The following is a 24,070-nucleotide window of genomic DNA, read 5'->3' on the forward strand; positions in this document are numbered from 1 at the left end:
AGAATCTCATGGCACCTTAAATATTAAGAGCATCTTCTTAAACAACTAGCTAGGGTCGCTGAATCTGTGTTGAATCTAAACTCTCTCCAGCTGAGAGATACTCAAAATTATTTAGGACTACCCTTGTCCTGTCCTAACTTTGTGCCAGCACAGCAGCTGCGTCCCTGGCTGGGAGAGGTTTACATCTGGCATAATTTGAATTTTCCCTTAACCCACCCCTCCTCCACCCCTTTTTGTTTACTTGTCCTGGTTTGGTTTTTTCTATTCTGCTGGGATTTCCTATCCAGCAGAGCCATTCTGGCTGCGCAAGCCACTGTCAGAAGAAGGTTTTGCCAGCACAAGAGCACTTCTGCCAGCAGAAGAGGCTTCTAGCTAGTCTGAACTTTCTACAATCAGCACATCTATAGAGAATTGGAGCTGCATTCTAAGGCGCTTTAGTTGATCCAAGCTTTTACAAACTACAGCCCATGCTGTCACCTGCACAAAGGGCTCCCTGTTAGCAAATGCTATACACTTGGTAGAGTGGGAAAGGAAGAACTAAACCTCAAAGTGTAGAAATTTTGATCATTGATCTTACAAGTAGCAGGACAAAGAGAAAATCTTGGTATACAGAAGTGGATTCATTACATCTATCGTGATGAAAAAAATCTTAGTCCAATCCAAGTATAAGAGACTGGCCTAAATCAAATTGCTCTCATATGGAATAGTCCTTGTGAATCTACTGCTTAATAAGTCAGCACTTCCCTTTAGTTTAATGTGTCTATTCTAGTTGGGACCAATAATTGGATTAAGGTACTGAATTTTATTTCTAAGGCCTAAAGTCAAGGTGAACTCTTGTGGTTGAAGGATAATATACACATTGAGCTCACCATTGTGTTTGGTTGTGCATCTTCTGAAAAACCCTAGGCATCTGGGTAAGCAGGCAGGAGGAAATGCATGAAGCAGCTGTGTCGTGCCCCCCCAGAGAGAACAATACTTCTCACCTTATTTCACAGGAAATTCTCCACAACATGAGCTTATGTGTGATGCACCATTTATCAGCAGGTAGAGCTGCATGGCAAGCTGCTCTCTGGATCAGAGCCAGTCATTTATTTTTCCCACTGGTTTCTCAGCTTAGCACTGCTATGTAATGGACTCCATGTACAGGAGGTTCAAAAGTCCATGTTTACACCAAGGACGTCACTTTAGACTCAATAATTCAATAAGACACAATGGTTAAAGACAACAAATAGACTCTCAGGTCACTTCCGAGGCTGTTAGATGGCATTATCAATTTATATCATGTCATAAAACAGAAAATGACCTTTTAAAAAAAGAGAGCAAGCTGAAGAGAGAAAGTATGACAAGTCCATCATCCTAAGACAGCAATATAGCAATTTACAACAGCAAACTCCACCAATTGTGAACTGTTTATCTCTTGCCTGATTTCACAGCAGGAAAATATCCAACTTTTTGCATGAGCAAACTTCAGTCCTATAACAAAAAGCATAACTCTTCCACTGTTGTGTGCCATGTTTCTTAATTCATTTTCAGTCAGTCCAGTAACATTTTGTCTTTCTTCTCCATTTATTTAATACTGCAGGACCTCAAAGAACAGATACATGAAGTTGTCGAGCAGCTCTGCTGAAGGGAGAAAGGAACCATTCTAATGTCTCTACTCTACACCCTTTTTTAATCTTGAATTTTAAAGACATAAATAACTCATACCCAGAATATCTTAGTATCTGTGTCTTCTGCCCTATGAATGGCATACAACTCTTTCTAATTTTTTTATCTGTATGACTTTTAGGGAGTGTGCACTTTTATTTAGTTATGTATGCATTAAACATAGACCTTTCTGTCTGTGCAAATATACACACAAGATGGCTGTGAACATTTAACAACAGAAATCAATATAAACAGCTACTCCCCAGTGAAACCATAAGATAGCAAAACAAAAGAGGCTGTAAAATGAGAACAGCCAGGTATATTGAGTTCATTGGAGGAAAGGTTAAATATAAATACAACTGATAAATAAGTATTTAATTCAGAACACTCATAGATCATCTACTGAATTCCTGCTCCATACTCTTCCACCACCTTAACTTTGGTGGATGGATATAAGGAATTAGGCCTTATTAGTGGTTATGCCAACATAACCTTGCCAGTGGAAGTTTGGCTTGTGTTATCACTGTGCACCTTTTAACAAGGGGTAAAGACAAACATCTTTTTCCCCCACCCCAAATGTTAACTATTGAAGTTCTTTCATTGATTGCTGGTCCCTCACACTGGTTTTGATTTTTGCTGTTCTCTTAGTTTAATCTCACAGGTTTTTATTATATCATCTTGTTTTAATTCTTTCCAACATTGTTTGCCACCTTGGACATTTTTTAAATAGAAAGAAGGGATAAAAGTGTTGAAAGAAAGCAAGTAGATCAATCAATCATAAATCATGTGTTTTTAAATACCAAACTCTTTTGTATATTGCACACAAGCCATACCTAATATATGGCATACACTCTGCTTTACAATATGGAGCAATGTTGCTCTCTATTATCCTCCCTGTACCGCTTTGTATATTGGGCAAAACCCAAATGAATTAAATCAAATTAAATCAAGTCCAATAGTGTTCAATAATAAGAATGAGAGTGTGACTACATAGTCAAATACTGCAGGATTGCTCCACTTATAAAGTGGGTGAATTCAAAGTATTTCTTACTGACTGCATGAACCAAAGGCTGATTTGAAACAGTCCGTCCCTCTTTTTTTGTTCCCAAAGCAGCATCTTTTCTCTGCTGCTGTGGGGGCTTCTACTTTTTTCAATCTGAAATGACTTGAACAAGCCTTTTCCCATTTGGCTAGTTGTGATACATTCTTGTGTGTCTGGAGGCAGTTGGAACATGTTGTTCAGGTCAAGGGAGACCCCCCTCTCACATTCTTTCCTCTCTCGTGATCAACCTCTGAATTTTATCAAAAAATCTTATGTATATGAGGTTAGCGCTAAATGATCCTGTCATCTTTTTACTGGGGGCCAGGTTATTATTATTTCCCACATTTACATCTCACAAAAGGATCAGCAGAGGTGGGACCAGAGGAAGGAAGGAAGAGGGGGTTGTGGGCTGGAATGTGATTCACATCTCATCATGTATAAAGGATGAATTTCCAAATCAATCCATAGCCCCTGTGTGAGCACTGACTGTGATTTCCAATGCAATGCAGGCTGTGACTCAAATTACAACAAAGCAAATTGTTCTGATTAATTCACTATCTTGATTTATTCAAATGGGTTTCAGCAACACACCCTAATTTGAAAGCTTGCAGCAACTATATATTCAAACAATTGTTCTCTGTGGTTTTAATTGGTCTAGACATTCTATCTGGTGGTATTCAGTGAAGAAAAAGAAGAGGAAAAGGAGATAAGTATTTACATGTCTAGTTCCCCAGTAAATATGAGTAATTGTGAACAGCCATAATGTGAAATGTTGCAGCTTCTTGTGGAAAGAAATATCAACCAACAATCCTAGTAGGCACCTTGGTGACTCATTTAAGAGCTGATCCAATACAGTCCTATGACATACATTAGCAACAGGACATGCCAAGAAGCGTGCTTGCATATGAGTATGGTATGTTCAAGGGACAAGGATAAGGTGAAAGGGGAAATCAGGATGATAGATATTGAATAGCATTTAGCTCTTGTGGAGGATAATGTTTTCCTGGAAATATACTTTAGGAAGCCTCAATGCTATTATTAAATCAAACTAATACATTGCATATAAGGGAGGGAAGTTTCATAACCTTATAGATGAGGATAAACAAGTCCAAACACAAGCCATATCTAAAGTTTCAAAACTTTGTGAAGTCTTTGCTGGATTAAAAGACACGAAGCTCAATGCTTAACTGTGCTCTGGGGCTCCACAGGTGTCTAATACATTTGCCACATCTTCCCCTCTGCCCACCCTTACAGTAAACTCATGCAGCTATTTCTGAGATAGAAAACTCACCACAAGGTCATTTTCCTCTCAATTTTAATATATGAAACTGACCTTGAAAGGGTTCCTTTTACAGCAATCATCAGTCTCACTGCATGGGGCTGCTCTCCAGGACCTCTCTTGTTATGTGCTGCCAACTTGTTCCCCAACTTATAGTGACCCTATGAATGAGCAATCTCATTCTAAAATGCCCTGTCCTCAACTGCCCTGCTCAGCTCCTGTAAACTCTAGCCTGTGGTTCCTTCAGGGAACCAATTCATCACATATATCTGGTCTTCCTCTTTTCCTGCTGCCTTCAGCCTTTCCAAGCATTATTTTCTTTTTCCAGACGATCTTGCCTTCTCAAGATGTGTCCAAAGTAGGAAAGCCTCACTCTCAACATTTTTGCCTCTAGAGATAGTTCAGGCTTGATTTGATCTAGGACCCACTTGTTTGTCTTTCTGGCAGTCCAGGGTATCCACAACATTCTCCCCCAACACGGTAAGTCAAACAAATCATTTTTCTCTCTGTCAGCTTTCTTTCCTGTCCAGCTTTCACACCTATACCTGGTGATAAGAAATCCAAGAGTGTGGATGATCTTGGTCTCCGTCTCAGCAACACATTCTTATATTTGATTACCTTTTCTAATTGCTGCCCTTCCAAGTCTCAGTCTTCTTGTGATTTCTTGGATGCAACCTCCATTTGGATTGATGACTGAACCAAGGTATACAAAATCTTTCACTATTTCAATTTCTTTATGGACAGCATTAAAGATGTGTAGTTCTTCTTTAGTCATGATTTTTGCCCAACTGCAGTCCTGCTTTCACACTTTTTCACTTTCATTAAAAGTTTTTTCACATCATTGCTGCTTTCTGCCAGTAAAATGGTGTCATCTGCATATCTTAAGCCATGACCACTGCCACCTCATAAACGCCAAGAATGAACATAATCTTTTAGGGGTTATTTTTGCTTGAAATTGATCATGTATCAATAAAGCATTGAGTGACTATGCCTTTCATTGAGGGCACTGAAAATCTGGATCAGACAAAAATGTGCTGCTGGAAGGATGAAAACCTGCCTACCTAAAGTGCAAAGACAGTCTTAAGCCACTCATTCCTGGACACTAGGAAACACAGAACAGATAAGGTTAGTCCAGATTTCATATGACTATTTTTCGTTATTCCTCAGTCTTTTCCCAATTCAAGCTACAAAATCATACACTTTCTACACTGGAAACCTGATCTATGTGTTATCCTTCTAGTCTGAAAAGTGAATGGAAGACCTGCTAGGGGAGAAAGTTGCCACTGACAATGCACATAACAATTTCATAGTTCACGCTCATCCACCCACTCTAAGAGGGGTCTTATTTTGGTTCCATCCTACAGCATATTTGCTCTTACTCACTCATGAGCTGTCAAGTCAATTTTGATTTATGGCAACCCTTTTCAGGGTTTTCTGCTGTCCAGCAGGCCAAGGCAAAGAGGCAGTCCTGAAACCAGCAAAATCAGGGAGCTGGACAGGGGACAGACTGCATCTGTCTTCAGTGTGGAAGGGACTGTCACTCTTGAATGGCCCTTCTCAGCCACACTAGACGCTGTTCCAAGTCCTCCATACAGAGCACGTTACCATAGTCTCTCGAGACTGAAGGATGCCTAATCTAATCTAAAAATCAAGGTTTTCTAAGTAGAGAATATTCGGAAGTGGTTCACCATTCCCTTTTATCTGGGGGGCATTCTGGGCCATTTGCAGCTTGCCCAAGGCCACACAGGCTGGCTCTACTCACAGAAGCCACTGTGGGGAATCGAACTCTAGTTCTGCAGTCAGATAGCTAAACCACTGAGCTATTCAGCCAGCTTTATGTACCATCAAATCCTTTCTGACTTATAGTGACTCTATGACTCAACTACTTCTAAAATGTAATATAATTAACAGGCTTGCTCAGGTTTTGCAAAGTGGTTTCCATTATTCAATCAACTCATCTCATGTTAGGCTAGCTATCCCTTTCGGAAATTGTTGCAAATGACATCCGAATTTGCTAGAGGATCTCTGGGGCTTTCCGCCCTCTGTGTGTGTTGAGAATGGGGCCCCTGGATGCTGAGCAAGGTAGGACTCATCCCCAACCTTCCTCGGCTTGGTGTCTCCCAGATATCTTGGATACAATCCCCATCATCCCTAGCCATCACCACTTCATGTTTGGAAGACACCAGGTTAGGGAAGGCTGTCATAGAGGCCTTGACAGATTTCTTTCATTCGTTTTCCAGTGGAAAGGAACATCCAAGTATAGGAGCATGCTTGCTGTACAGCTTTCCTTGGCAAATCAGCACCGGGGAATGCAAGCCTATTGGAGCTCTTCCTTGTGCCCACTTGGAAGTGTCTCCTTTCTAATACTCCAGGCAAGCAAGCATAACATAAGCCCCCAGGAATTCATAACTATCCTGATGCTTCGGGGCTGGGAAGCATCTCTCAAGCCATCTGTTTCCAGTCATATTGAAATTAATTCTGAAGAGTCAATTGTTTTCTTTGAGTTAAAATAAACAGGCAAGCTGCTACCCTCCTGACTTCCAGCAATTTTCTGCTTTGAGTCGATGCAGCAGAGTGCTTTAGAATGTAAGTCCAAAATGTTTGGTAATGTAATAACCTCTGTTAATCTGGTCCTACTTTTATGGCACCAGGGTACACTGGATATAAGGCCTGTGGACATATGGACTGAACTAGGTTACAGATATATGGCCTATGGAATGGCCTACTGACCTGTGGAACAGCCTGCCTATGGAATGGCATTGAGGCAGTCTTTGGTTTGCTTCATCTACAGCACAGCTGACTGTTTCCTGTTGGCAAAAAGGGCTGAGGATTCATTCCAGCCTGGACTTTTGCATGATGGAATGAACAAACAGAGACAGACAGATACATGATTACTGTAGCAACAAGGCTCCGGCTGAGCTGGAAGACAATGGAACAATATGGACAGGCTACAAGATGGAATACTTTCCAGTGGCTCCAGGCCCAGAGTGATAAGATGTTACGGTCACATCATATACCACAGGACAAAGGGGTGATTTACTTTCTGGGAATAAATAAAAGTGGTCCAAAGCAGTTTTTTTTTTCTCCCAGATTGCCATCTACCAACACAGAAATGAATTTTAGGTAAAGATGCCAGCCAGAATGCAAGAGAATCAGGGGCATCAGTGGAGCAAGAAACCATTGTTGATTGGGCCTCAGACTCAGAATCACATTCATTCGCATGGAGATGCTTCTCAGTTTACTTTTCCTCATGTAATTTTTACTTTTGCAGATTTTGATTGCTCTGGGGCCTTAGCTTGCTTTGATTCTGGGAAAAGCTTCAATTTTTACAATGAGGTAGAGTAATTCTGGGAGACACTATACGTCTCTTGTTGTTTCCTTTTACTCTCTTTTATATTGCACTTTCATTTCACAGATCTTATCTCTGTTTTATCTGCTGTGATTTAAATAAATATTTCCATTAATTATACTTTATGCTCTCCTATCAACTGGTGTAACAGGAAACTCATTATTACTAGCCACTGCATGGTAAATGAGGTGTGTATCTATCCTGCTAACTGAGCTTTACCTAGTGAAAGTTAAATTTCAATAATTATTAGCAATTTCTAGTTTAACTACCTGTGGCCTACAGAATTTCAATTTTTTTAAAATTACTTTAGAAGGTCTCTCACTATCCAGAACTCAGAATGTTCCTTTGCAAAAATAAGTCATGGGTTGCTTGTTAATCACCTCCGAAGGCAACTTATTTTGAATGTAGTCTTGGTTTTAAAAGTTACTTTTTGCATTACTGTTGAGCATCAATTATGTAAAGTGGGCAGGAGGAGTGCGTTCTTTTCTGTTTGTAATTTTTTTTTAAAAAAAGGGGCTCCATGCTGATCAGAGCAAAATGAAATCCTGTCCCTTCTGTGGCAGTTACACAGTCCAGGAAGTGAAAGAGACAACTGCCCATAACTTCCCGGAGTGCCTGGAGCATTCTTTTACTCTGCCATCACCATGCTGTAGGCACTTCAGGATGTTGTGGTAACAAGGCTTCTAATGCTTCCTAGACAGTTTAGTTCTTGGGGCAGAAAGGGGCTCAGCACTGCTCCTGCAACTAGTGTCAGATCCTTATTTCCTATTTAATTTTTTTTCCTTTAAAAGTAGAACAGAGCAGTCCCTGGATTATTTTCCACATCAGGCAAAATCCTGTTGCCTAGCATTGTAAATTGCACTAAAGGAAGCCCCAATGACTCAATAGGGATTGCCAACTCCTTTGTCAGTCCCATTGATTCAAATTGACCAACTCTTAACTGCAACGTCCTATGCTAAAGCAAGGGCAAGTCTGCACTGGCAGAATAGCATTATTTGAATTGCTTTTGGTGCTGATTGGTATATGGTGTCCACATGTGTTTTGACTTACAGCGTTCCATCCCACCTTTTTTAAGAGCTCTTATGTTGTGCTTTGGCACAGTGGTTATGGGGGGGGGTGGGCATGATTATGAGCACTTCTAATTAATCTGTTTACTAGCCTCTGTGGATGTTTAGTCCATATCAAAGTAGACCTGTGGGTGATGTTATCTGAGGTGACAACCCTGTGATGTATTTGTGGGTTGTGGCACTGAAATAGACAGTGGAGGACTCCCTCCTATTGATGCAGCACTATTCTAGATAAACAAGATATTTTATGTGTACCATGCTGGGTAGATGCATTGCTGTTTTGCTATGTCACGTACTTACCATATATATAATAGAGGAAAGGCTGAAGCCTGCTGAATGACAGCTGCAGGAAAAGATGGGAAAGGGAGTGTGAAGAGGAATGTCATTAAAGAGAGACAAGTTGTGGTGATCCAAAGACCTATCTGGACCCTTCTTGTGGAAGAAAAAACATTGATCAGTGGGAATGGAGGGCTCAAGTGAAAGGTAAAATAGATCACACTAAAGATAAGAACCTTTTAAGTGCAACATCTCCAATTTCTCCTGTTTGGATGTGCTCTAAGGTACATTTAGAGTGCACCCATTTGAATCAATGGACCTTACAAAGGAGCCAACTCACGGAATCCCTGTGGATTCAATAGGCCTACTCTAGTGTGATTTAGTACAATAAGCAACAGAATTTTGGCCAATAAAATGTTACCAATAACAATAACACAATGATGACATTACTTGCTGCATGCCCAAAAAAGGAATGTTTCAGAGAGCTAGCCTGTCACTTAAAAAACAGTGTTATTACCTCTTGTTCCTTGAAAAAGTAACGAGTAAAGATTAAAGTGTTATCTAGAATATTACCTTCAAGCTCCCTTTTTGTGGTGGGAGGTTGGCTCCCTCAATGTAACTGATTAAAAAGGCATTTATTCCAAACTTACTTTGCAAATTTGTGACTATTGAGAAGGCTGTAAAGAAAAATGGAGAACAGGAATGAAGTGTACACACACCAACACAACCTGATCCTGAGATTGCCAGGATGGGGAGCATGTGGCTCTTATGGTGTTTTACTTCACCAATAGTTGTGCTAGCTGGGACTAATGGGAGATACAGTCCAATAATATTTAAGGGGTATAAATTCCACTGTCCCATGAGGCATCTGGCATAAGCTCCCTAGTAACTAGAGAATCATCATAATATCATCACTGCATTTCAGCCATACCTTCATTTAACTTCTTTTCCACTTCTAGGAAGTGCTCAATGTAGCTTATAAATACCATAAAACATAATAAAAATTTTCAAGTAAAAACAAATTAAGCCATAGAATCAAATTTTTAAAACCTATCCTATATGAAAGGATGACTATAATTCTTCAGGCCTGGGCTAGGACCTAGATTTCATGCAGCAGCCATTTCTAAATGTTCTGTAATGTTTTGTTTTTGGTCCCTAAATGGCACAAGTGTATCTCACCCCAACCCTAGAAGAGTCTGTTAAGTGTCTAGGAGAAACAGGGAAGAAAGCTCTTTCTTAGTTATTTATGTGTATCCAGTGGGTCTTTGCAGGTCCTGAAGCTGAGGCTCCGATACTTTGGCCATCTCATGAGAAGACTCCTTGGAAAAGACCCTGATGTTAGGAAAGTGTGAAAACAAGAGGAGAAGGAGATGACAGAGGATGAGATGGTTGGACAGTGTCATCGAAGCAACCAACATGAATTTGACCCAACTCCGGGAAGCAGTGGAAGACAGGAGAGCCTGACGTGCTCTGGTCCATGGGGTCACAAAGAGTCGGACATGACTTAACAACTAAACAACAACTGGGTCTTCAGGAATGAAGCAAAAAAAAAAAAAGCAAAGTGTGCTGCTTATATACCTCCCCATAGCGTTTCAAGCACTCTCTGGGCGGTTTACAAGTTAATTATGCAGGCTACACATTGCCCCCCCCCCAAGCGAGCTGGGTACTCATTTTACCGACCTCAGAAGGATAGAAGACTGAGTCAACCTTGAGCCAGCTACCTAGGATTGAACCCCAGGTCATGAGCACAGTTTTGGCTGCAGTACAGCGGTTTAACCACGAGGCAGAGCTGACATCTTCAAATCACAGGTTTGGTGAATGCTAAAACACATATTCAGAGGTTAAGAATGCTGCAAGAAGAAGACACCAAATGTCTTCTCATTTCTGTATGAGAAATACGAAGACATTTCCTAGAAGTGAATTTATTTAAGATCTTGGTGTTGATTCTTAAACATACAGACTGAAATCCTTTTGCTTCATCTTACACCACATAACTTTGATGGCATTGTTAGCTGCATCAGTTTTTTTTTTGCAAATTAAAGACTTTCCCTATCCTGCAGCTCCCAACAGCTTCTCCATGACAAAAGGTATCCTGAGGGAGCTTAAAAACATGAGGGGGGATATTTTTTTTTCTTAAAAAATCACCATGGCTGACACCGCCATCAGCCTTACACAGCATAAGTTGTTCAACAGGATTTCTGCCCCTGAATCGACCATTATAACATAAGCACATGAGGGTGCGTGTGTGGAATTAATCTAGGATCTTGGTATTTCAAACATGCAGACTCTATCATTGCAGTGATGGTGACTGTAGTACAGAGGGGAAAATCTTTCAACCCTACTGAAATCGCTGTGAAAGTAGTGCTGTTCATTGTTCATGTGCAAATTTAAGCTGATTCCACTGGAAAGTTACTTTTTAAAAAGGGGGTGAGGGCACAGAGGAAGGCTGTTTGCAAGCATGGCTTTTTGTAAGACCTCTGACACCAGAGGAACATAAAGGCAGTTTAGCAGGTGCCTGGTTTTCTGTAGGTGAGCTGTTTGGACCATGGGCAAAGTATCACATTGTTTGCCACAGGTTGTCAAGAAGAGTCTTTCATTGGCATCATGTGCTGTCTATAGCACCTTGGAATCAATCAAAGAATCAGCCACAAGAGCAGACCTAATGATCCACCTCAGTCTCATCTTCTGTCCAGTAATTGATGCCTTAAAGTAAGGCATTTGTTTCAAGTCTGATACTTGTGGGAAGAATTGGGCAATCTTCAGCATCCTGCACGTGGCCAGTTGAGCAATGTCATGCCACAACAATGCAAAATTGTGCAACACTATACAGACACACACACATATACTTTGTATATATACCTAAATCTCTTTATAACATGAGATACAGATGGGTTTTTGCCCTGAAGCATTAAGACTGGGGAGCGCAATCCAAAATAAAATGTTTTCTTAAGGATCACCTGCTGTTCCTGGCAAGCAGAAAGCACCCAGTCCTGCTGGGTGATTATTAGGTCTTGTGTGCCTGAAGCACCTCTTGCCAAGCCAGTTTACGTGCAGCCAGCCGTAGCCCTCCCCTAGGCATGTCCAAACAACACCCACTTTTGTGCAAAGGAAGGGAGAAATGTTACTGCTAGAATGCTCACTCAGCTTCTTATCAGGCATTAGTCGAACAAAGAGTTACAATTCACAATGCCCAACTGGCTGGTTGGTTGGTTGGACTAGTTAACATAGGTAGCCAGCTAATTAGCTAGTGAAATAGCCTTGCATTGCAGGATACATTCATGCTGTGAGAAATCCTTTGCTGCAGTACTATCAAATGTTGTTATTTAAGCTGCTGGGAGACCTGTAAGAAGCCTCCCTGAAGAACGTGAGAGATGTGAGCACATTCAGCTGCCCTTCTCGCTCTCCTCCTCCATGACTCATACAGGGCCCAGAGGCATCTCCCTGCCCAAGTCCCCTCTCCCTTCACTGCACCACCATTGCTGCACCTGGAAGACTGGGAGATTCAGGCAGAGCAAAATGCAGTGCCACTGCCAGAGCAACAACTTTTCAATTCTGCTGCCATCTTGGGCGTCATTGTTCCCAGAGTACACCGCACACTCACCTCATTTAGGTTTCTTTGAGCTGGGCTGATGCTTCAGTCCAAAGGACTGATACCAGTCCTCCAAAGGCCTTTGAGAGAAATGAGCTCTTTTGGAAGGGAAATCTGCCCAAAGGAATACAGAAATAACTAAGAACTCTAGATTGCCTGCAATTCCAGTTCAAATTAAATGTATCTCTCTGTGATCCAAGAGGATTAAAATACAACAGCATTGTTTATGCCATATTTAATATAATAAAAAAATAATTGCAATTAAACATAACTGCAGTGACCCCCACCACCCACCCAGAAAATGTTTCACAATTCCCTCTGAGGATCACAACCCGGGGTTGGGAACCTGTGGTGTGTAGAACGTATAAAGCATTTTAGCACAGTAATAAACAAGTGGCTTCTTAGTTTTTTTGATAACTCTCTTCACTCTCTCATGATCCCCCAAATTTTGAGAAAGTCCAAGAGATTACTAACGTGAAATGGCAAAGAACCCACACAGATCCCCCCCCAAAATTCCAAAGTTTGAATAGAAAGAATGATTCACAACCGTCTAATGGAACCACTCCTCATCCGGCAAGAGATTGGTTTTAGACCTCGGACGAACTGCACAGCACTTATCCTACATGTAGCGCAATGTACTGAGGATAGTTTTGAAACTAGGAAGACCACAGGGATAGCTTTGGTTGACCTCTTGGCCGCCTGTGCTTCATCATCACAAATACTGCACAAGTTCTATAATCTAACTAGGCCTTACAAGCTAACTAAAGTAATAGCAACCCTTTTGCAAAATCAGACTTTTTGTTAATTTTCTAGGACAATGCAGCCAATGGCAGACTGTGATGACTTATCCCTAGGCAGTATATTGATTCCTAATTTTTTTAACATTTACACCTATGATCAACCACCAAGGCACCATAAGTTTTATTTATGCTGGCAATCTCACATTTGCTGCTCAGACAGTTTTCAGACAGCCAAACATCTCTTAATAAATACATTAGAAGAACTTGGTGTACATTAAACCCAACCCTGCTAAGATTCAAATATGCACCCTTCATCTGAGAAATAAGCAGCCATTTCAGAACCTTCATGCTACCTGAAAGAGCATCCAAATAGATCCTTATTTTGCCCCCAGATACCTAGGTGTTGCTTTGGATCATATTCTAACAGGAAACGCTATGAAAACATGAAGCAAAAGGTCTGCACAAGATCTGCACAAGGAACAATAATTTTAAAAAGCTTTAAGGAAACAATTCTAGCACAAACACTTAAGAACTGTAACTTTGGTGTGGTACACTTGAATCCATGCAAAACAGGTAGACATAGCACTCAATGAAAGCTGTAGAATCCTTAATGGATGCCTAAAGCCAGTTCTACTGAGCAAACAATCAATCATTGCACACTGTAGCAGCCCTATCGCTGGACCAAAAGGTCCAGTTTGGGGACAGATTGAAGTCCGTCTGGAGCATAATTTCCTGCACATTGTGTGATCACTGGGAAATAGATTACGCTGGCTCACTCCAGAAGCAGTCCAAAATGCAGTCTATTTCCTCATGTGATCACACTCTCTGATTCATGACCTTTTTAGCATTTCAGGCTGTGACTACATAGGCAAATAGTACAGGATTTGCTGTGGAAGTAAAACAGATGTATTCAGGGTTTTTTAATGATGCAAAGGCCAATTTGAATCAGCCCAGGCCTTTCTTGCTTCCAAAGCAAAGCATTTTCCCTTGCCACTGAGAGCTTCTACTTTTTTCACACTGGAGCAATCTGAATGGTGTTTTCCCCATGTGGTCACTTGCTTTGTTCTACAAGAGGATGTGGGGAGTTTGGGTGGCATTCTGCTGACTTACAAAGCTGAGCATTATGTTTTGAACAGCCACCCCTGAGATATTTCTCTCTAGTCACTTCAACGTATTTTTTTTTTAATTAAACTGAGTTTGGCATTAGATCACCTCTGCATGAACCAAAGATAAAAGATGATATGGAATAGAAACAACTCCGACAAACTAGAGCAGACTACTATATTTTTACCTTGTGTGTGTATGTGGAAGTTATGAGATCTTTAGGAAACTGCCCGTTTCTGCTAATGCTATGGAACAGTTTAAAAAGCCCACCAGCTTCACAATGAACCATAAAAGGAGAACTGGGGGTCAACAGAGGGCAGGATCACTACAGTGCACAAAAGTTTGTGATAAATAACTCAAGTTAATCTTTAAGGTGCCATAAGACTCTTGGCTATTAATTTCCACTTGTTAGCATCTAAAATACATGGTGTTATTTTAAGAAAAAATGGTTTGATATAGGTAACTATATTACTTGCATCACTCTCCAAGCTCTAATTTCTAGATTGAAATCACATGTGCAAGTGTTTTTGTTTGCATGGTCACAGGGAGACTGACTTTGTGTAAACCCAAGACTACATTCACAGAAAATGTATGGCTCTCCAGGAATGGTTGGGCTCCAGTTTCCTTGGGCTATTTTACTTTGGGCTGATGAGAACTGTGCTCCAGTGACATCTGGGACACCACTCAGGTCCACACTCCTCTTTCATGTGCTGTCTATGTACAGTGGTGCCTCGCAAGACAAATTTAATTCGTTCCATGGTTAATGTTGTATTTCAAAAAAAAAAAATTGTCTTGCGAAACACGTTTTCCCATAGGAATGCATTGAAATCTAATTAATGCGTTCCTATGGGCAAAAAAAGTCAGAACAAAGTCAAATTTGGTTTACAAAGGGTTTATTAAGTGCTCTTTAAAACCATACATATTGTGCAGATGATTTTAAAAAATTAAGTCAAAAACCTAACTTTTTAGACATCATAGAAAAACATTTAAAAATCAGCAAACATGAGGCAGGAACAAAAAATGGAAAACATTCTTTTTGCGAAGCATGGCCACAGGAAACATTTGTCTTGCTAATAGTTTTCTGTATATATGAAGCCTCAGAGCCATATCTTATCCCCTCTTTTCCTCTTCTTTTCTGAAGCAAGGGGTGTGTGGAGATCAAGCCTTTTAAATTATCCCTTACATTCTACTGGAAATACATTGTACATCAACTCCCCTTGCCAAAACCATTTGTCTTGCAAGTTTTTTTTCTTACTGCGAGGCATTTGTCTTGCGAGGCACCACTGTACAGATGGCACATTACAGATTACAGACGCTGCAAATGATCATGACCTGACAACACAGTAATCGACAAGAACAGACAAATGACGTCACTCATATTCTTATAACAAAATATTCAGTCTAGACAAAATATGGATTGAGATGGTGGGGGATAATGCCCCCTCAAGCTCTCTCCAGAAAGCAAAGTCCATGTGCCCAGGAGGTGATGCAATCCCTAATGCCATGCAGGACACGGAAAATTTAGAGGGCTGGAAAACAGGATGTTTCATGGAGAAGGCACAGGGTCGGCAGGAAAGTGGCTAAAAAGGACAGTTCATCCAATAGTGACGTCAGGTCTTGATTATGCATCCCGTTGAAAGCCCAGCTTAGGGTGTCCAGTTCGAGTAGAACTAATGGGCAACACCTGCTGTGACAAAAACAATTTCCGCTCCACAAGTCCAACAAAAGTGTTTATCTTTTGAATTAGAAAATGTTCCACTAAATGTCTGAACAAGACTCCAGGGACATGAACATATGCCCAGAACTGATGTTTCCACGCATTAGATAGCTTATAAAAATGAGAACCAAGAAGGAAAAGGAAAAAAAATCTGGAACAGTCAAACAGACCCTCCGGTAAAAAGCCATTAAATACAGATTACCAGCCACATCCCACTAAAGCACACACTTCCCATTCCTTATTGCCTCTGGCTCATCTTTTCGGTCCTCCATCTTCTTGTGAAGGAAGTGACTGTAAGCCTCATGAAGCCAAGATTCCTTCAAGACAAGAGGACATGGGCCTCCAGCCCTCTGTTATCCTCACCTTGCTCGGGCAGAGGGACGACTGAGAAGAAAGCAGAGCCTCAAGACACTTGGAGCATTTGAATTTATTCGCTAATTTGTTTTGTCAAAGATAAAATTGAGCTGTTGAACAAACAGGCTGTTTTCATACGTAAGCAGCAAAGCAGAAAGTGCTTGATATATAAGGTAATAGAATGTTACAGCTACAGTGCAACACAAAAGCAGTGATTGGTGTCCATCTGTAATTCCTTGCAGGCCCGTCCTGAGGTCTGACTTCATATTCTGTGTGACAATGCCAGGAAAGAAAATGAACAACGCATATTACCAGAATTCTCATAACCTGCTGGTGGTGTGACAGATGGCATTGTTAAGTGCAATCCACAATCATCTATGAAGCTCATACTGGGCCAATCACTACCTTCCTTTTATCCTAGCCCACTTCACAAAGTTGTCATATGGATACAAGGAGGGAAATCTTGTAGGTCACCTCAAGAGCACTGAAAAAAGTAGAACATAAATGGTGGGAGTTCCCTTGCGAAAACACTGTCAAGTAAAACAAGATACCAATAGTTGTTGTGGGTTTTTGGGGCTCTTTGGCCGTGTTCTGAAGGTTGTTCTTCCTAATGTTTCGCCCATCTCTGTGGCTGGCATCTTCAGAGGACAGCACTCTGTGCTCTGGTACCCTCTCCAGGTTGCTGTCCACTGAAGATGCCGGCCACAGAGACTGGCAAAACGTTAGGAAGAACAACCTTCAGAATACGGCCAAAGAGCCCCAAAAACCCACAACAACCATTAGATTCTGGCCGTGAAAGCCTTCGCGAATGTACAAGATACCAATATTTTGTACATTATCTAGCAGTGTATTTTTTTCTCTCTCGATCCAATAGCTTCCAGAAGTAGAAAGCGGGTGGGGGGATGGTGTCCTACCACACAGAGCTGGTGAGAAAATGTGGAAGAAATTTCTGCCACTATTTTCAGCATAGCATTAGATTTATTCCCTTACCTTTTTACTTCTCGAAATTTAGTCAGGGATGTTGATGCACAGTTCTGCCACTTGCCATGGGGGGTTAGAAGATTCTGAGGAGTTTTTGTTTGCTCTTTGGAAAAAAAGTAATTCCCCCCCCCCAAAAAAAAAATTGTTACCTATTCTGTAACAAAATATGTTATTCATAGTGAAGTGTTGTCATGGAACACTCCCTCTGAACTATTTCCCGGTGAATCTCTCAGGGACTCGCTCTTATCCCTCCAAGGTGGGGAAACTTTTGGAAAGCATCAAGGTCTAGAATTTAAGCCCCAGTGAAGCTCCAGAGCAGGAATTACAGGATTATCTCAGTAGGATTGCCAACAGCCCCACAAATTAAAACATAATAGAAAAGCACAAAATAATTCTATGCATGCCCTAGAGGGTAGGTAGTAGGCATGCCCCAGACAGTCGAGTCTTGGCAAGCTTACATGATTTAGTTAACCTGAGTTTCTCTTTAAAAACAATCTTCAGACCAAAGAGTGTAACTAAAAGCTTTATTAAAGAAAATTAAGAAAAATCAACTAAAACAGGGATTGAGCCTGCCAAATTTAGGAGCTACAGATCCTTTGAGTTGCTAAGGTGTCAGTTGTTCCTTCAGGCCATTGAGCCAGCTCAACTTCCTCAACTGTCCCTTTTAGCCTGATTAACATACTGTATCATAATGGTGAGAATATCAGCTTTGCAAGCCTGGAATCGCTTTGATCTTTTGATGTCCATTCCTGGGTGTGTGCTTTCTTTCCCTTTTCTCCAGGGAATTTAAAAGTTAAGTCAAGTCACTATCACTTATACAAGAATTGTAAATTACATCAAGGAGTCATCTCTTAACAAATTTGTCTCTTGACAAATGTGTCCAAATGCAGCTGTCAGACTGATCATGGGTACCAGCAAATATGAACATATGCCCCCAGTCTTGGCACATCTTCACTGGCTCCCTGTCACTTTCCATGCCTAATTCAAGGTGCTGGTCATGACCTATAAGAGCCCTTAACAGTACTTGTTTGAATGTCTCTTTCACAAAACAGCTACCCATCCCACCCACTCCTCACTGTCTGTGTCGTTAAAAATTGTGACACCTTAAAAAGCCAAAAGAGCTAACATCAGGAACCACACTTTCCCATTTGTGGCCTCTTTCCTCTAGATTAGAACAAGCTTCTGTTAATCTGGATCTTTGTTTATTTGAAGTTTTATTAATTGCCTTCTCTCACAGTCCTGGCTAATGGTTTTCTGTATATATGAAGCCTCAGGGCCATATCTTATCCCCTCTTTTCCTCTTTTTTTCTGAAGCAAGGGCTGTGTGGAGATCAAGCATTTTAAATTATCCGTTACATTCTTCTGGAAAGACATTGTACAGTTTCCGATCTGACTACAGCAATCCTTTTCTTTCTGATTTGCCTGTTTGTCAAATGCACCCTCTCTACTCTGGTCTTAACCACCTTGTTCATTCTACCCATCACCAAACCCAATATCGCATTTTGCCCACAGTTGTCCTTTGTTACATTCCCTTCCTTTGCTAGTTAAAGTTGTAATTTCTTTTGATTTTATGCCTCTTAGTTCTTTGCATTCTATTATCTCTGTATTTTTTCTTTTTCTCTATCCATCCTCTCACGTTCATGTTTTCTTCTTAGGAGTGGGAGTTCCCTTGTGTGACTTCTATTTCATGCCTTCATCCTCTCTATTTTTGCTGCTCCTTTTCTTTTCCTGTTCCCTTCCTCTCAACAGCAGCCCCCTTCTCTACAGCATCAAAAAAAAAACCATGTCTTCCTTTATTCCGCTCCCTTCTGTTTTCTTTTTACTTGTAACCTGGTAGGAGGGATTTCTTTTCCTTAAATACATTCTGCTTCAAAACTTACACAGCTAGAGGATAAAGACAATTCAGAAGTCAGGCACTGGACATTGGTGGTGCACATTTGTGTAACTTTAAGGGTGAAGAGAAAAGTGGTGATTCTTTCCACCATCTGGAAGAGCCTTACTGGGTTCTCCCTACCCAGTTCCATCCTTGCGAAGGACAAAGGGCTAGTGTGCCGTCCTCAGCAGAGGATAGACAGGAAAAGACATCCGGATGTGTAGAGGGAGAACTTATAAAGATAGAGGAGGATGAAGTGAAGGGCGAGAAGGCGATAGAGATGTGCTTGGCGGAAGATAAGGAGGAAGACAAAGGGGAGGAGCAAGATCTAATATTATGGGAGGAGGTTATAAAAGGGGAAGAGTGGAAGCAGGCATGAAAGAAAGAAGCAGGAGAGACAGTGTGGTGCAAACAGACTGTGTGGACGAGCAAGCTAACAAGGTCTGTGACCTGCTGAGAGAGTTCCCAAACTTCAAGACGGGAGGAGGGTTCTCTTCTTCTCTCAGGGGTGGCGGGAGGGTGATGAAGCCACTAGAATGAAGGGTCGTGGTTTACCCCCGCAACCAAAGTGGAGGGAGGAAGGTAATCCATCCTGGTCCCACGTGCAACATCCCAACCTTGGAGGGGGACTGGCTGAGGCATCCGTGCTGTGGGACAGTATGTGCTGTGAGGAGTACCCCGATGCGACAGATGACAGACCGCGAGCGCTTTGGTCCAGCTGCAGTGTGAGAGGTGGAATACTTATGTCAGAGCAAAAGATACTGAGTTATGGAATGATGCTAGAGTTAAGCAGTTTTGATCCGTTTAACCTTGCTAATCAAGAAGCTGATGAGAATAAAGTTAAGGTTGTTGAACAGTTCAAATTGCCTCCGTTTCTCATTCCCGCCAAAACGAAGGAACCGTCACCAATTTCATGAGAACCCAATTACAATCCTATTTTAAAGTGTGGCATGCAACTACAGTGGTGCCTTGGCTTACGAACGCCCCAACCTACAAACATTTTGAGTTACGAACATGTCCGGATGCGAAATATTGCCTTGAGTTACGAACGGAGCTTTGACTTATGAACAAAAAAAAAGTCTGCCCTTTTTTTGGCCTAAGTTCATCTTAGGTTAAAAGAAAAAAAATCCTCCCCCTAGTGGCAGAGTACAGATTAACCGTCTTTGCATTACTAATGCTTTGACTTACGAACCATGCCTTGACATAAGGACAAAAAACAGCCGGAGCAGATTGATCGGTTTTCAATGCATTCCTATGGGAAATGGTGCTTTGACTTACAAATGTTTTGACTTACGGCCACCGTTCCAATACAGATTAAGTTCGTAAGTCAAGGCACCACTGGTATTCACCTTCTCTTTTTTCTTTTCTGATGCATTTTATTTATCCTTATAAAGATGGAAAGAGTTGACTGTAATCAATGTTCTAGTAAACCCCCCACCCAACAAGAAATGACTCAGCAACACTTATTGTGGTGCTTCATGTTCTTCCTATTGGTCAACTATTCCATCTGGATTTGTTTTCTGATTGAAAACGTACTCATTTCCTTATTTTAAAATGGTACTTAATCATGATTCATATCCCAGAACTCAAACCAATTGTGTCTTTCCTCTTAAAGGTTAAGATGGCAAGGGAACTCCAGACTCACATCAACATTCAAAGAGTGGCAGTTGGATTATTGGAAATGAAGGCTGAAATAGCTCTGTGGTTTAGGTATCTGTTTTCAGAGGTTGGGAATTCAGTTCCCACTGTGCCTCCCTCGCAGGAGCTGGATTCTATGATCCATAGGGTCATTTCCAGCTCTGCAGTTCTAAGATTATTAGCAGTAGTAGTATTATAAATCCAGTTGCAAGTCACAATTTAGAAGGGATTTGAGGAGTCAATTTCTATGTAATTTCCATTGATTCAATGGGCCTACTTTAGTTGTAACTAACTACTGGATTTCAGCCTAAAATTGCAAATGCAGAGAGAGAGAGAGAGAGAGAGAGACTTATGATTTAATGCAGTGGTTCTTAACGTGGGCGATAATGGCCCCCAGGGGGCGATTTCATTTTTCAGGGGGGCGGTAGAACGAAAAGGGGCGGCGTGGGGGCACTGGAGCAGAAGGGGGGCGGTAGGGGGGCGCTGGAGCAAGCCAAACCTGTGAAGATGGCTGCAGCCTTTTTACAGTGTGCATGAATATATATTTTCCTGCAATTTTAATTTAGTTTCAGACTTTTTGTCTTGAATTTTTTAGTTCCTGCATTTGTTTTTATGCCCTTTTTATATTTCATCTTGCGTCTTAAAATTCACTTGCAACTAAATCATTAAATGTTACATTTTGGGGGGCATTTCATTTTATTGGAATTTAATTTTGTTTTCAGGGGTCATTGGATTTAAGTGTCATAAATAAATAAATAAATAAATAAATAAATAAATACATACATACATACATACATACATAAACAAATAAATAAATAAATAAAAGATATCATCACCGTGGGGAGGGGGGAGATGATAACTTCCTCAATGGCTCAAGGGGGCGTTTCTTTCAAAAAGGTTAAGAACTACTGATTTAATGGACCTCCAGAAAAAATCTTAGGATTAGCAGCCCTGCTCAGCTCCTGCAAGGTAAAGACCAGTGGCTTCCTTTATTGACTCAACCCATCTCATCTTAGGTCATGTAGTCCTTTGGAAATGCTCAAACACCGTGCATTGGACACTCAAGAGTGATGTAGTGGTTACAGCGACAGACCAGACCTCGGGAGGCCTGGGTTCAAATCCTTGCTCTGCCAGGGAAATTCACAGGGTGGACGAGTGGAAAAGGTAAGACCACTCCTTCAAAAGCTCACCCATGAAAGTCCTGTTAGGGTGACTGTAAGTCAGTTCCGTCTTGACAACACAGGGCGCGGGCGCACACACACACAAAGCGCACCGTAGTGTCTTCCACGCCATCCTTGACATTGCCAAGTGACTCGGCCTTGTTTACAGCTTAGGTATGCTCGTGGCGCGCTCGACTCCCGGGCTACGGTTTGGCATCCGCGAGGGCCACTGCCGCCTTGGCGCAAACTCTTTCGCGGTCTGGAGACGGGTTTTCTGAATCCCCCGCCCCCGCCCCAGAAACATGCGCTCGCCACCCAAGCCGCTCCCCGCCCGGAGCCGTCGCCAAGCGAGCAACCCTAACCCTTCCCCCCGGGCCCGCCCCCCTCCTGCAGCACCTGCTCCTGATCTGCACCGCCGCCCGAAAGAAAGCGTGGCATTGTGTGGCCAAGCCGCGGCACGTCTCCGCCTCCCTATTGGCTAGGCCCGAGGGGTGTGTTGCCATAAGGGGCGTGGCCAGCGTGGCGAAGAGGAAGAGGGGGGGAAAAAAGGGAACGTGGGGATTGGGGGAGGCGAGGGCTTGTCCCGGGCACACACGTGCTCGCGCCATTGTATGATCTGCCTTTGACAGAGAGACCCCCGCCGGTTCCGGCCCCTTTCTCTGTCTTGGCAGCCGCACGTGTGGTACGTGCTCTGTCAAGGCGATCGGCTTCCATGGGAGCCAGTGGGGGAAGGGGTAGCTGTGCGATGCAGACAATCTCATGCCTCCCCACCCCCTTGGGGAACGGAATGGCCTGGTTAAAAAAAAGGGGGGGAGGGGGAGGGGAAGGGGCTGGCTCGCTCGGTGTGTGTGTGTGTGAGAGAGAGAGGGGGGGGGGACAGATACCGAGACTCCACAGGGTCTGCGGTTATTGCTGACGTCTTAACGGGGATCATCCGCGCAAGACTGCAAATCACTCGCTTTTCTTTCTCCGCGTTTGGATCAAAAGGTGGTTCCCCCTCGCGCCCCCTTCCCCCTCCCCGCTCCGCTCGCCTTCTGAGGCGTTTGTCAATTTCACACGCATAAATAGGACAGTAAAGTCTTGCAGTAAATAGGATGTCTGGAAATAAGTGAAATGCAGTATGTCATGCATAAAGGTGATTATTGCTATACAGTATTTAAAAACAAAAGAAAACCAGGCGTTGCTGCAGGTATGGGAGGAGGGAGAATACCAGAGACCATTTCTTCAACACTTGAATTAATCCAGGGCAGACATCCAGCACCTTCAGGTTCAGTGTTAAAAATCTCTACTAGCACAGTGAACAACACAGTTTATCAAAAGCATGTCTGGAACATGTGGAAAGTCAGGCCTGCAGTCTTCAATGGGATGTTAAGAGTATGAAGGCATTAATAGATAAGACTAAGTGAACTTGTATCTGTGTACTAAGAGGCACAAAATCATTTCTCCCTCAATGCACAGTTGATACATATCTATATTTCGCATTAGGAGCACAAAATGTAGAGTACAGATTTGATTAACCCAATTGTGTGATTATGTGTGAGGCACTGTAATGTGAAGACCTTCTCCCCCAAATCCATTCCACATTAGATGCACAATTTTGTGATGTGTCTTTCCATCAGACTATCCTCCTTTCAGAGTCTGATGAGTAAGCATAATCTGCACAGCATGACTATGAGAGAGCTAACCAAACATGACAGGAGCTTATCAAGAGAGACAGGTTAGGGTGTCACATCTGTATGCAATGATCAGTACAGAAAACATGAATGCGAGGAAATAATGCAAAGGCAGAAACACTGCAAAACCATGTGGTTTCCTATTCCACTAAAACCATCTCAAGCAAGGTGTCAGACACTGTCAAGATCCTTCTGAGAAGTGCCTCCTAGATTTCCTGAACACATTATTCATAGCTCAGGAATGATATATATATTCAATAAACTGTTACTCTGAAATCCATTCACTGGAAAAGTTTTCCAGTACTACTAACCCCAATGCTTCTGTCATCACATCAGTTCAAAAACTTTTGAAATTGAATTCTGCTGCAATAATCACAAACAGGTGAGTTGGGTGGATCTCTGCAGCCGTATTTTGGGAAAACACCAATTGATTAAACCAACAGTGGCACTAACTACTCTGTGCTCTATTACAGTACACCAAACCTGGAAGAGATACTTTTCCCTTTTTTTCTTTTTGTGAGGTGGGGGGGACAACAACTAGCTGCCTGTGGGATTCTAGGAATCTTTAGTTCAACAAGAAA

The 24,070-nt window shown here is 42.0% G+C and overlaps 1 long non-coding RNA gene across 1 annotated transcript in view; it reads left to right on the top strand.

Moving 5' to 3' along the window:
• LOC144586854 (uncharacterized) overlaps positions 1-15,912 on the top strand; it is a 34,852-nt gene extending 18,940 nt beyond the window's left edge. Inside the window, exon 2 of the long non-coding RNA XR_013541914.1 lies at positions 1,583-15,912. This is a non-coding gene — a long non-coding RNA (uncharacterized LOC144586854). The remainder of the gene's footprint in view (positions 1-1,582) is intronic.
• Positions 15,913-24,070: the final 8,158 nt, after the last annotated feature.

Source organism: Pogona vitticeps, chromosome 2 (assembly GCF_051106095.1).
Source record: "Pogona vitticeps strain Pit_001003342236 chromosome 2, PviZW2.1, whole genome shotgun sequence".
Lineage (NCBI taxonomy): Eukaryota > Metazoa > Chordata > Lepidosauria > Squamata > Agamidae > Pogona > Pogona vitticeps.